The sequence below is a fragment of the Dromiciops gliroides genome, chromosome 4 (genome assembly GCF_019393635.1).
Source record: "Dromiciops gliroides isolate mDroGli1 chromosome 4, mDroGli1.pri, whole genome shotgun sequence".
Lineage (NCBI taxonomy): Eukaryota > Metazoa > Chordata > Mammalia > Microbiotheria > Microbiotheriidae > Dromiciops > Dromiciops gliroides.
In genome coordinates, this window is record NC_057864.1 from 200,807,150 (window position 1) to 200,822,525 (window position 15,376).

A 15,376-nucleotide genomic window follows, 5' to 3' on the forward strand; every position below is an offset into this window, starting at 1 on the left:
TCAAGAGGAAAGAGAAAAACAACAAATGAATAAATGCTTTAAGCATTTATTAAGCAATTACTTTGTGACAAGCGCTGTGCAAAGGGTAGGAATAGAAAAATAAGACAATCCTTTCTTTCGCACTTTGATTGAGGACAAAACAAAAGACTGTTCAGTTACACTCAGAGAGATCCAGTGACCATCTATTTCAACTTCTTCATTTTATAGGTGAGGAAACTTAAGCTTAAATGACTTGCTCAAGGTCATACCCAGTAGCCCTAGGATTAAGCTTCTACCTAAAGGCCAGTCTCGGATTGATCTACTATCTAAGTAAACCTTGGTGGAGTGGGGATGAGACTAGAGGTGGGGGTGGGGATGGAAGATAAAGAACCATTTTCCAAAACCCAATTTAATCCTTGCTTCTTACCAGGAGTCTTTCCAGAGTAAACTCACTCAATTCCAGTCACTGGAATCTCTCTCTCTCTCTCTCTCTCTCTCTCTCTCTCTCTCTCTCTCTCTCTCTCTCTCTCCCCTTGTAACATAATTCCAGCTGTGCATTTTCATTTTAATTTTCAATACATTGATGTGTTCTTTCTCCAAAGCTCTCCAAGGATGACAGGAACTCTTCCTTCTTTTGTATCTCCTCATAATACCCAGCTCAGGGATTTTACCAGTGGATGTTTGTTCCAGGACTTGTCAGACCAAATGAATCTATATCTTTCTTCCTCAATAAACTAGAGTGTTTGGGGAGTATTCCTGACTTTGTATTATTATCCTTTGTTCTTCATATCTAATCATTCAGCAAGTTAATTTTCTTTTATAAAAACTTCCATGTCTCCCTCCTCCTCTCTCTTCCTACTGGTGCCATCTTCAAGCTTTGTTACCTCTCATCTCAACAGCCTCCTCACTGACTTCTCTCTTTTTTTTTTTTTTAGTGAGGCAATTGGGGTTAAGTGACTTGCCCAGGGTCACACAGCTAGTAAGTGTTAAGTGTCTGAGGCCGGATTTGAACTCAGGTACTCCTGACTCCAGGGCCGGTGCTCTATCCACTGCGCCACCTAGCTGCCCCTACTGACTTCTCTTTTACGAAGAGTGCCTTGCTCTAATCCATCGAGCACAGTCACATCCATATGATACATTCCATACTTCAATGGATTCATGATGTCATGGATGTGAGCTATCCTTTCATCTGTTATCTAGCTAGCTGTCATTGGTCTTCAAAAACGAAGGACAACCAACAACATCTAGCTAGCTAACATTTCTATAGCATTTTGAAGTTTAAAATAAAACATTTAAGTAGCATTTTAAAGCACTTTATAAATATCTCATTTTATCCTCACAACTCTAGGAGGTAGGTGCTATGATTATCCCCACTTTACTGATGAGGAAACTGAGACACAGAAAGATTAAGTGACTTGCCCAGTCACACAGGTAGTATCTGAGGCAGAAGAATAATGATAACAAGGACAATAACTAACATTTATATAGCACTTATATGCTAGATACAATGCTAAGCACTTTACAATCATCACAATAATCCTGGGAGGTTAGGTGCTGTTATGATCCTCATTTTACAGATGAGGAAACTGAGGCACAGAGAGATTAAAGTAGTTTACCCCGGGTCACACAGCTAGTATCTGAGTCAGAATAATAATAATAGTAACTATAATAATAATAACTAATATTTATATAGCACTTATGTGCCAGCTACTATGCTAAGTGGATCATCACAACAACCCTGAGAAGTAGGCACTATTATTATTCCCATTTTAAAGATGAAGAAACTGAAGCAAACAGAGGTTAAGCGACTTGCCCGGGGTCATACAGGTAGTCAATGTCTTAGGCTAGATTTGAACTCAGGTTTTCCTGACTCCATGTCCAACACTATTCACTGAGCTGTTGTGTTGACCTCATTGTATATCTCTGCGAAACCTGAATAGTTTACCAGCAACATGCCAGGAAACTGAATCACTTCCATTTGAAATATCTTGGGAAGATTCTGAAAATCAGCTAGCAAGATAAGTTTCCAGACGCCAGGGTCCTTTCTCAAGCTGAATCGCCAAGCATTCAAACTTTACTGCAGAAAGCACAACTCCAATGGGCTAACCACATTGTTTGGATGCCAAATGTACATTTGCCTAAAAGACTGTTTTACCAAAACTCTCACAAGGCAAGTAAGTTCTTACATGGAGATCAGAAGGAGCAATACAAGGACACTCTCAAGGTCTCCCTGAAGAATTTTGGAATTGATTGTGAGACATGGGAGACAGTGGCACAGGACTATCCAGCATGGTGTGCTTGCATCAAAGATGGTGCTAAACTCCATGAGCAGAGCAGAATTTCAGTGATGTGCAAATTGAGAGACATCTCCATTCTAAATGTTCATATGGACTATTTGTGTCTGACCTGTGGTAGAATATTCTGGGCTCGTATTGGTCTGATCAGCCACAGTTGGACACAGTGTACCTTGACCCCAACATAGTGACGCCATTTTGGTCCTCTTTGAGAATGAAAGACAACAACCAACGAACCAATTCACTGCACCACTTGGCTACAGATCGTACCTCACCCATGACTCCTCTTCTCTGATTACTGTTCAGCTTAACCCATAGATTTTCATGGAGTTCTAGTTCTTTGTATATTTTATGGGTACAAGTGTGCCATTGAGGTTGTTTACCTATTCTATAAATCAACAAGTTTTACAAATATGATGTCATATGGTCCTCCCAATAACTCTACGAGGGAGGTGTTATTATTATTTTCATTTTATAGATAAAGAAATAAGTAGTCAAAGGTCAAGTCACTTGCCAAGGATTACCCAGCTCCCAAGTATCTTAGGAAGGCTTTAAACTCAGGTCTGACTCCTGGTTCAGTGCTCTCTGTCTATCACACCACCTAGTTACCAGTGTATCATGCCAGGAACTAGGGATACAAAGACAAAAATGAAACAGGACTTGCTTTCCCAGATCTTATATTTGTTCCAAAAATAAACAAAAATATTTAATATAATAAGGGAATCCCAATGCTTCATTACCAGAATATGATGAATCTAGTCAATAATTTTTAAAAGCCACAGAAGTGGACCACTTATTAAATATGTTGATGGCTCTGTGATCTCATTGATGCAGATACTTCATCCCAGAGTACAAATTGAAACCTATCCCAAATCTTTTCATTCTGTGGAATTCTCATCTGTGTTCTCCTATAAATCCTTCTCCAAGTGTCCACCCAGTTCAGCTTCATCTAGGTATCCCGATATTGCATAAATAACAATAGAACACTCAGGCTCTCTACTGGTTAGTCATAGTTTTCTCTCAAGAGAGTAATAGCAGACATTTATATAATTCTATAAGGTTTGAAAGGTGTGTTATAAATATTATCTAACACAAACATCACAAAACTCTTAGGAGGTAGAGACAACTATTATTACCCTTACTTTACATATAAGGAAACTAAGGCAAGGAAAGGTTAGGTAACTTGCCTAGGATCACATAGTTCATAAGTGTCTGAGGTCAGATTTGAATTCAGGTCTTCCTGACTCTGGATCTAATGTTTTATCCCTTGCAGCAACTACATATACATATACATGGACACATAGACATACATGGACATGGACACAGACAGATATATACATGTATCTCAAAGAGACCCATTGAAGATCCAATGAAAAGAACCATTATGCCACTCATTCTTGCAATTCTCAGTGAAGATTTACAAAGACTATACTCTAGCATAGAGCTCATACACTATACAACTAGACCACCTCCTTTTCTTGTCATACATTTCCTTATTTTTCCTTAATGTGACTTCTTACCCAAAAGTTGAAATGTGACTTCTTACCTAAAAGTTGAAAATATGTGGCAGCCTACTTTCACCCATCAAAATTCTCTCCTTTAATTGGGTTACCTATAATTTTAATTCTTTAGAGATAACATTCAATCAATCAACAAGCATTTATTAGGGTATCTACTATGTGTGAAGTGATGGGCTAAGCCATGAAAATACAAATGCAATGAACAAAATTGTCCCTAATCACAAGGAGCTTCCATTCTAATGGGGCTACAACAAGGACATAAATAAATATAAACAGAATAGATGATAGGAGTGAGACCCATAATTTCATTAGGATAGGTAACTTCCAGATAAGGAAACTACCTCTACCCCTAGCTTCTCTGCAGCTTATAATCTTAGTTGCCTAGAGCAACTGAGAAATTGAGTGACTTGCTTAGGGTCACCCAGTGAGTATATGTCAGAATCTGAATATGAACCCAGGTCTTCCTGTCTATGAGGTGTAAATGAGGAGGAAGTGCATTCCAGGTATGGGGGAAAGTAAGGGCAAAGGTGCTGAGACAGAAGGTGGAGTGTTTCAAATGAGGAATAGAGAGAAGGGTAGTTTGGCCAGATCAAAGAGGGAAAGGAGAGAAATGTAGAATGAGGTTAGAAAAGTAGGTTGGGTTGGGTTGTAAAGGACTTTACAAGCTAACCAAAGGAGTTTATCTTTTATCCTGGATGCAATGGGAACCGCTGGAGTTTGTTGAGTAGAACATTATGAAGGTCAGATCTGCTCTTCAAGCAAATTTGGCATCAATTTGGAGGATGGCCTGGAGTGAAAAGAGACTTGAGTCAAGGAAGTGTCATTGGAACAGTCTCCCTGACTGTTCTGGGTCAGATGACTCAGGTCACTCCCTTAGTAGTTTAGGTTACATGTTGGAACAAAATGAGACAATTGTAGGTCGTTTAATAGTTAACGGAAGGAAATATATTTAACCATAGCAAAAGGATATTCAATAAGAATAGGAATTCAGGATATCTTTAATTAATTCAGTTGAGCAAAGTTTCCTTGTCTGAATTGCCCATTAAATCCACTAGTCTTGGCATCAGAGAGATGTCACCTATGCTCCACATTAAGCCATTGTTCTCCATGGCTGATTTGTATTCCAGTGACTAGGAGATGATGTCAACAACCTTAATCTGTTCTCTTCTGAACCAGCCAAGCTTTGAAAATGGTCTTAATACCTTTTAAGGAAAATCTAGTATAACTTGCATGGGGGAAGAGTTAGCATGTTGTTCTTTCCACACAAATCACTCCTCCTCCTCCGTTCCCACACCCCCAGGTAATTTATGCTTTCTTCTGAGAGAATGTTTCAAGTATTTCCCATCAGTGACTCCTCTCCTTCCAATACAGTTTTCCCTTTTTCTTTACCTATCTCCTTGACCTCTGTGACCTCATGCTAGTACCTTGCGATGCTATGTTCTTTAGTAATTATCCTCACCAATTATTTGTGTTGATCTATTAGAAATTTTTCCCTATTATAATCTCAGAAATGGGGATATTTATTGGTCAATATCCAACCCCCTTACTACTGATGCCTGAAGCACAGGGCATAGAATTAGAATTGATTCCCTATCCTAATATAAAGACAAGCCCACCATGAAGGGGCAAACTGCCCTGATTATGAAGGTGATAGGAACCAGACATTTCAAGTATCAATTAGCAGGAGTGATGGAGAATCTGGCAAAACTCAGAGCAGTTTTCCAATAAAGACTATTTCTGGCACCATTTCCCTGCTGTGGGCTAAAGCTCATTACATGGTCTGAAGAGAAGTCTCTCCAGGGCTTGAGATCCAGGTGTGCCCTTCCTTCATCCTGCCTCCCTCCCCATGACTGAGACACAGAAGTTATTGTTTGCCCTGAATCCCTCTTCACTTGTCAGTGTTCTCCCATGCCCTGAGCCCTTGATGTCTCAAGTTAATCATTGTACCTTCCTTTGTGTGATCAAAATGTACCATAATTAAGCTCAATTATTGCTTTACACATTATTGGTCTGTCTGGTCTTTTATGCATAAGCCTTAAGTTCCTAAAGAAACTGTCACCTTCCTTTCATCCTGTCAATCCCCAGGGCTCAAAAACCCCAGGGCTCAAAAACCTCTAACATCTTCCCAGTGCTGATTAGTTCAAGATCCCTAGTGTGGAATTTGGGGACTTCAATAATTTAACTCCACCTTATCTACCTAATTTTATCTCCCACACTCCCTCTGCTCTAGCTAGATCAGTATACTTACTTTATATCCACCATGCTCAGTCTACATTTTCTTCTACCTCCTTCTTACTACCCAAATCCTACCCAGATCTTCCATAAAAAAAACATTCTATGACCACCCCAATCCGACCATTTCCCTTTCCTCTGAACTCTCCTAGAAATTATATTCTAACCAACACACTTTAGCATGCCTTTTCTTCTTGTTTCTATTGTTCTCAAATTGCTTCATTTATGTAAGCCTTGTTGCCCTAATGACATCAAAAGACCTCAAGGCAAAGAACTAAGTCACCTACTTCTTTTGTGTAAATCCTCTCTCCACCCCCTTAAAAAGAAAGAAAGAAAGAAAGAAAGAAAGAAAGAAAGAAAGAAAGAAAGAAAGAAAGAAAGAAAGAAAGAAAGAAAGAAAGAAAAAGAAGCACCTAGCACAATTCTGGAGCATCGCACCATTGGAGGAGTTCAATAAATATGTTTTGGTTGATTGACCATCTGGGTTATTTACATCATATCTTCCTGGCCTCAGAGAATCAGTCAACTGGGGGGAAATCTTCCTAGAAAATTTCTCTAATAAAATTCTGAAATCTAAAATGCATAGGAAATTTATAGCAAATACATATGAACAAATGTCATTTTCCAATAGATAAATGGTCAGTAGATATGAATGGGCAGTTTTCTTTCTTTTTTAAGGATATATTAATTTTTTTTCAGTTAAGTATTTTTTCTGGGTGGGGGGCAAGGAAGAAAAAGACATTGAACAGTTATGCATAGTGAAGCAAAATAATTTCCTCTATTGTTCATGTCCAAAAATGTGTGTCTGATTCTACATATTAAGTCTAGCACCTCTTTGTCAGGAAGTAGGCAGCATTCTTCATCAATGGTCCTCTGGAATCATGGTCAATAATTCACTGATCAGAGTTCATAAGTCTTTCAAAGTTGTCCTGTTTTTATGGTGTAAATTGTTCTCAAGATTCTGCTTACTTTACTCTGTATTATTTTATATAGTTCTTACCAGGGCTCTCTGAAACCATCACTTTTATAATTTCTTACAGCATAATAGTATTCCATTGTAGTTATATACTATAATTTATTTGGCCATTCCCCAACTGATAGGCATCCCTTGAATTTTAAGTTCTTTGCTACCACAAAAAGAGGTGCTATGAGTATTTTTGTACATATAGAATCTTTTCCTCTTTCTCAAATCTCTTTGGAGTATCAGCATAGTAGTAAAGTCACTGGGTCAAAAGGTATGCACAGTTTAGTGGTCTTTGGGGTATAATTGCTTTCCAGAATGGCTGATTCAATTCATAGCTCCACCAACAGTGGACAGTTTTCAAAAGAAGAAATACAAAATATTGACAATCATAAAAAACACAAATAATACAAGATATGCAAATTAAAACAACTCTGAAGTTACATTTCATACCTGTAAGATTGACAAAGATGAAAGGAAAGGAAAATGGTGATAGTTGGAGGAGATATGAGAGAACAAACATGAATACTAATGCACAGTTGATGGAGTTCTGATTTGATCCAAACACTCTGGAAGGTAATTTGGAACCACAGCTCCAAAGTCTCTTAACTATGCAGTTTGTAACTCACTGATACAACCTCTAGACATATACCCTAAAGAGATAAAGGGAATAGGGAAAGGACCCATATATAAAAATATTTATAGAATCATTTTTGTTGTAGAAAAGAATTGGAATTCCATTTATTTGGGGATGACTGAACAAATTATAATAGAAGATTGTAATGGAATATTGTTACACCATAACAAAAGGGATAGACAGATCCAGAGAGCCCTAAGAAGAATTCTATGAACTGATGCAGAATGAACTGAGCACAGCCAGCAGATAGATTTTTTATAATTAATACAATAATATGAAAGTGAAAAACTTTGAAAGCCTTAAGAATATTCTGATTAATTCAATAACCAAACATGAGTACAGCAGACTGATGATAAAGCATTCTTTCCACTTCTGAACTGAAGTGGGTACTACAGGAGTAGAAAAAGACATAGATTTGTGAACATCACTAATATTTGGGTTTGTTTTGCTCAACTTGTTTGTTAGAAGGCAGGGATTCTATTTGGGGATGGTAGAGACGAAGAGTTTTTTAAGATTTTTAAGAAAAAAAATTTTTGAAAGATAAAAAGAAAAAGGGGGTAGCTAGGTGGCGCAGTGGATAGAGCACTGGTCCTGGATTCAGGAGGACCTGAGTTCAAATCTTACCTCAGACTCTTAACACTTACTAGCTGTGTGACCCTGGGCAAGTCACTGAACCTCAATTGCCTCACCAAAAAAAGGAAAAAGAAAGAAAAATGACCTAGGTCTGAAAAGATGTGCTTTAATAGGAGTGAAATTAAGTAAGATGCCATCTCAGTTCTCTAAAGGTGAGCAAAACAGCTCATTTCCTTTGTTCCTGTCCACAGAAGACCAAGAATGAACCAGACTTTATTAATTCTCTAGTTAAAACAATAAATAATCTATTTTTCTTTCTTCCCCCTTCTCCCTTCAAGCACTTATGAGAGGATGACCCCAGGAGAATTTCCCTGCAATGAAATCTATCTTGAATCTAATTTGAAAGGAAGAATAAGGTGATGGGAAGTGCCTAGAAAAGAGGGCTGGACCAGATTCGAGGACCAAAGAGTTCTGTGTTTGGGCTTCCTTATAGCTTCACTTCATAGCTCCTGAAGGCTTTGTCCTCAGGCTAGGTATGTTTCTTTGCCATTGGGCTACTTGGCCTGACCGATTAGAGTGGGCCCAAAGGAGCTGGAATATAGGAAAGGGAAAGGCATGCAACAAGAACACTAGCCCAAGAGCTCTTTGCTTCGGAAGAAGAGAATCAACACAGTCCAGCTCTGAGATGGGGTGGGGAAGGCCATCTTCTCTGAGGGACTGTGCCTATCAATGTTAGAGAGATGCAGACACAGGTCTCCATTCTGAAAGTGCCACTGGGCACTGCTGTGATTATTAAATCCACTTCAGATCATCTTTGCCGCCTGTCAGTCGTCACCCAGGTCCTGGCTCTGTGATTTTGATAAATGGGCCAAAGGCTCATCAGCTAGAATTGATCTCTCTGATGAGACAACGTGGCTGCTTCTCCCTTTCCCCAGCAGCCTCCCTCTCCAGTGGTGGTGGGGGCCTAGAAACAGAGGTGTGAGCTCTCTTCAGAGTCTCGCTCTGATCACAGAGAATTGTACTGAAGCTGTGACCCATGTGGTCTGTGAATTACAATAATTCACATATACTTAGTACTTTGAAGTTTTAAAACCACATGCTCTTCACCATAAGCCTGGGACACAGGAAGTCCAATCATTACTATCCCCATTTCATTGATGAGCAAACTGAGGTGTGGAATGGTTAAGTGACTTGTCCAAGGTCATAAGTCCAGTTAGTTTTTTATATCATAGATAGAGCCCAGTTAGGATTAGCCTCATGCGGAGAGCATTAAAAACCAATCTCCCATCAACCAGTATCATGTGGTATGGAATTGAGGAATCAGGGTCTACCTCACCTAAAAGAGTTCTCCTCATCCTTAACTCTGCCTTGGTTTCATGTGTTCCCCTCCACCCATGTCTTCCATAGGATACTACTTGTTATGAGAGACAGATATTACATGTGACATGTTAATCCTTGGGAATTTATTTTTTTAAAGTTATACTTTTCCCCTACTGCTTTCTTTCATGTTATTGGGACTTAAGTTTTTATCATTTTTGAAATATTATTTTAATATGCTCCAAATGGAATCAGTGTCTATTCTTCCCTTACTCCCATCCCATGCCTGAGGTCATGCTAAAACACAGGAAATTTCTTTCATCAAAATCTCTTCCCAAATCTCTATCTGCACCAACATTAAACTTATAGGAAAGGTATAGGCATCTTTTAGTTTGTTTATGATTATTGATGGAGAAATATACTATAAATTTAAGAGGGAAATTCATTTGAGAGGTAAATAACATAAATGACAAATTTTGGTTAGAAGCCTGGGAAGGTCAGACTGTTGTCTCTTTATCTGCTTCTCCATTAACCAATCAGGAAGCAGGATGGGACCAGTAGTGAGCATCTATACCATCAGTTTGAATTACCAGTGTCCTGCAATGGCAGCTTGCTAGAGTCCTAGAAGAAAGAGGGAGGGAGCAGAGCAGGCATCCACAAATCAGGCTCAGTGCTGGACTCTACTCACCTCTCCTCCTCCTGGATAGTGTAGAAAAAGCCCCAGCAAAAATTCTTCCAACGTCTCTTTCCCACAGGTCTCCAAATCCAAGTTCAAAAAGATGTCACCAAAACGGTGAACTCTGGGATACAGGTGTTGGATTACACTTCCTCCCAAGTCACTTCTTATTATATGATTCTCTAAAATTCCCTTGGCCTCAGTTTCAAAATTTTTAAGCAGATAAAGGGTCTCCTTTGGTCAACTCCCTGCAATATTTCCTCTCCACCTCCCAATTTCTTTGTGTGCTCCCAAAGCACTGATTTCCTGTGCTTTACTTTGGCTCCAACCAGAAAGTTGTGGGAAAGCTTATCTCCCTCTCCAGCCAATCCACTTTGCATAGCTTCCTTCATTTTCCGGCCTTCAAAGGGGCCTTTTTCCTCCAACAAGTAGAAAAAGTGAGTCTGTTGCTTTAAATTCTCTGCAAACACCTGTCCTCTTTGTATTCCTTGCCTGAACTGCATTGGTAGTCTTCAATAAAGCAAATGAAAGCAACTGGCAGGGAGACTGGAGGCCTAAGTAGATGTATGTCTGTACCTCCCTGTTGAGCACCAGAGTACCAAAGTACCTCATCTTTAGCTAGGCTTCTCGTGCGGAAAAATGAATCAGAGAACATTAGACGTGGGCAGGACCTTACACATGATCTACTGTAACATCATCATTTTACAGATGAGAAATTGGAGCCCAGAGAAAGGAGGTGATTCCATCACAAGTGGTAATAAGGAGCACAGGCAGGTCAACTAGAACCCAGGTCCCCTAGATTTAAATCTACTACTCTTTCTAATACCACTTCTTCTTCTTCTCCTGAAGGATGTTCATCCATGCCCCGGCCTTAAAGCATGGTTTCCTTTTTCTAGATGAGATTCCTTAGGTAATAATAATAATAATAATAATAATAATAATAAAGCTAGATGTTGCGGTGGGTAGAATGCTGGATCTGAAGTCAAGAAGATTCATCATCATGAGTTCAAATCTAATCTAGCCTCAGACACTTACTGGCTGTGTGACCCCTGGCAAGTCACTTAACCCTCTTTGCCTCAATTTCCTCATCTGTAAAATGAGCTAGAGAAGGAAATGGCAAACCACTCTAGTATCTCTGCCCCCCCCAAAAAAACCAAAATGGGATCATGAAGAGTCAGACATGACTGAAATCAAAGAAAAACAAAACATCGATATAGCACTTTAAGGTTTACAAAGCACTTTACAACTATCTCATTTTGTACTCAGAATGATTCTGAGAGAAAAGTGTTATTATTATACCTATTTTAAAGATGAGGAAACTAAGGCAGACAGAATTTAAATCACTTACCTAGCGTCACACAGTTAGGGAGTGTCTGAGGCCAAATTTAAATTCAGATCTTCCAGATTCCAGGTTCTGTGCTTTGTCCACACCACAACCTAAGTGGGAGATCAGAATATCTCCCTGATAAGAACTCCCATTATTCACATCTGTTACTCATCTCCAAGGTACATGTGTGAGTGTGCACAAACACACACACACACACACACACGCACTAATACGCCATAGGTTCATTCATGTTCACATTGGAGCTGAGCTTTCCAATCTATGGAGAACATCTCGTCTTGGGACCATCTTCAATCTTCCTGATGTATATCTTGCCACTGGACCCAGATGGCTCTCAAGGAGAGAGTAAGGTTGGTGACCTTGCACAGCCCTCCCTCACTTAAATCCAATTCACTGCAAGTCATGGCATCGCCCAATGTCATGGTTCTCTTCAAGAGCAAAGAACAAACAACCACCACCACCAGCAGGAGACGTGTGAAGCAATCATAAAAATTACTGAGTATTTTCTAGTACAATTTCACATTTGTACATCCATTTTTTAATAAACAAAGTTTTGGCAAATTTTTTAAAAAGCAAAGTTCAAATCAAAGTCATCAAAAGCAAGAATAACCTGATGAATTCATTCCCACCGATAGAGAATGCAGGGCTATAATTATTTGATACAATATGTGCAAATGAGGTCAGAATGGAGTTGGCCTGTGCAAGTTCGATCTGCCAGATACCATAACCATCAGTCTGAACAAGCTTTTATGACACATGAGTTAAGACATTATGCTGCTTGCTGCATTTGGACATGAAGTGTGTAAATTCAAAGTGGGTAAGTTAAAGGTGTCATAATCTATATGACTCAATGTCTTTCCTTTTGGTAGATACAGTATCAAAGCTAGTTTCCAAAAACAATCCTGCACTATAGAAATGTTTTTATTGTCTCTAATTTTTTTCCAACTTTTTTTTGGCAGGGCAATGAGGGTTAAGTGACTTGCCCAGAGTCACTCTCTCTAATTTTTTAAAGTGAAAAATAGCTTTTCATCCATAATTAGTTTGAAGTAGAAATCCACTGGATTTATGAAATTAGTGTAAACAGCATAGAAATAGTTCAAGTCATGGAAATACAGAAACATAAAGGAACCACCAAACCTAGAAAGTAAGTTCTAATAGATTTATTATGAGAATTCACAAGCACTAATATTGATCAGGAGACCATTGGGTTGTGTTTTTTTTAACAGATGCTTCAAGTTCTCTGCCTCCCTCCATCTCCCAATAAGCAGATAGCAAAAACCTGATGAGTTGAAACAACATTTTGACAGGTACATGCAGAATACATTGGTAAGATAGTATAATTTTTTGGTGAGGCAATTGGGGTTAAGTGACTTGCCCAGGGTCATACAGCTAGTAAGTGTCAAGTGTCTGAGGCCGGATTTGAACTCAGGTCCCCCTGAATCCAGGGCCGGTGCTCTATCCACTATGCCACCTAGCTTCCCCCCAAAATAGATATTTTAATAAGTAAAATCAAATGCAACTGAGAGGAGGAGGAAAGGAGAATAGGCCCTTGACTAACCTACAAGTCTAGGCTGTAGTCATGGAAGCAAGGGGTGTTGTTGGTGGTGGCATTGAGTTGTTTTCAGTCATGTCCAACTTTTTGTGACCCCATTTGAGGTTTTCTTGGCAAAGATGTTGGGATAATTTGTCAGTTCCTTCAACTCATTTTACACATGAGGAAACTGAGGCAAACAGGGTTAAGTGACTTGCCAGGGGTCGCATAGCTAGTAAGTGTCTGAGGCTAGATTTGAACTCAGGAAGATGAGTCTTCATGACTCCAGACCTGGCACTCTTTCCACTGTATTACCCAGCTGTAGATAATAAGGTATTAGATTAATAACACTGATAAGAGAGCTCTCACATAGAAATATTTTACCAAAGAATTGTCCCTGAGCTGGGGGCTCAGAGCTACAAAAGAATTACAGAGTCTTTGATATAACATAGCAGAGCAGAGAAAGTATGTCTATATTAGGAAACCCATCTAAGCCATAAGCCATTAGTTAAGGGAGGGGCACAAAAAGGAGTGAACAACTCTGCCCAGCACAACTCCCCACCACTGACTGCTACAATAGAATATATCAGAACACAATTGATTTGAGGATGAAATGCAAGTCTATAAATAAATGTAAAATGTGACCCATTTTGCAATATGGATACATTGCATATTTCACCAAAAAATCACTTGTATTAAGAAATATAAGTGAAGAACTACATAAAAATTTTAACTGTTCAACAACGAATAATCAACTTCATAAAAAACTGTTTAAAAGAATACTTTTTTGTGCAAAATTGTAGGAGCAGAGTATAGGGAATTCTATATTATTTTGAAATATGCTGACTTTCTCCTGCCAAAGCACTTTGAAGGTTGTTTAACCTAAAAGAAGAGCTTGTTACACTGATTAATGGTAATAATAAATGGAGCAAATTCATTTTATGACAAAAATTTCCTCCTGAAACTTGCATATTTGGTGGAAGTTTTTTTTAAATTGACTTTTTAAATAAATCAATGCAAGGTCCTCAAATTCTTACTTTAATCCAGAAAGATCAAGTGACAACATTTAGAAAAAAATCTCTTAAAACTATAGATAATACATTTAACAGTAATATTTTAATGTTTCTCAATTTTAAAAAAATACCTGTCCTGAAAATGAAATAGATGAAAATAAAGACCTGCTTATTAATCACTTGACTGATCCACAGAAGCAATTTTCATTTTATTGTAAAGACCTATATATTTCTAAATGTGAATGGATAAGGAACCCATTTACCATGGACAAATCTGATACATTTATTCTTATTTCATCTGAACAAGAATGATTAATAGGCTATCACAAGACATTTCAATCGTGTGTTGAAATAAGTGTTTGGACCTGAAAATCTGGTTATGTTTTGGCTACGGGTGAATAGAGTTCTCTGGTTTATCCTGCTGTTCCTAACTTCTTATTTGTGTGAAATGGTGTGTTCTGCTTTAGCTATTATAAAACAAAACATCTATCTCAATTACCGATTGAATAAGCAAGTACAAATAGCAATATTATCAATGATGCCATTTTTGAGAAACTTTGCACCAAAAATCAAGTGTAACAATCTACCATATTAAAAAAATTGTCCTAGGGTTGCAATTTTTATAACTTATAAATATGAACATTATGAGATATTTCATCAACAAATAAATATCTGAATATGTTACTTGTAAAACATTACAGTTTGGTCCATCCCCCAGCTCACTTGATGTAGTCGCAGGATGTAATCGCAGATAATGAGGTGTGAATGTGTTAACAAGATGTTATCCCTGGTTGAGTTAAGGGAGCAATACCACTGGACAAACAATGATTGGCCATATCCTTGGATGACCTTTAAAAGGCCCTGATAATTAGAAAACTATAGACAGGCCAAGGAAGGAGATAAGTGGAGAAAGAACATGGTCTCTAAGAATCTCTTGGGAGAGATATATAAGGGATTTGTCTTTCCTACCCCACCTTCAGAAGAATTGCTTGCCAGAAGGAAACACTACATCCCATAATCATAGAGTCAGTTCAAGAGGATTCATGGCATAGTTGAAAAAGCATAGACACACTCTTTATTCAGACACAGACGAAGACTAGAGGGAAAGGCAGCTTCAAAGACCGTTATACCTGGTTGGAAAGAAAAGAGCCAATCATGGATTGGCCATTGAGTGGTAAATTGCATGAGGATTTAAAAAAAAAAAAAAAAAACCTCATAATGAGGATTTTTCAAGGTGATATGGAGGTCCTGTAATATCAGATATGTGAGTTTCCTTGGCTACTTTTACACCTGTAAGT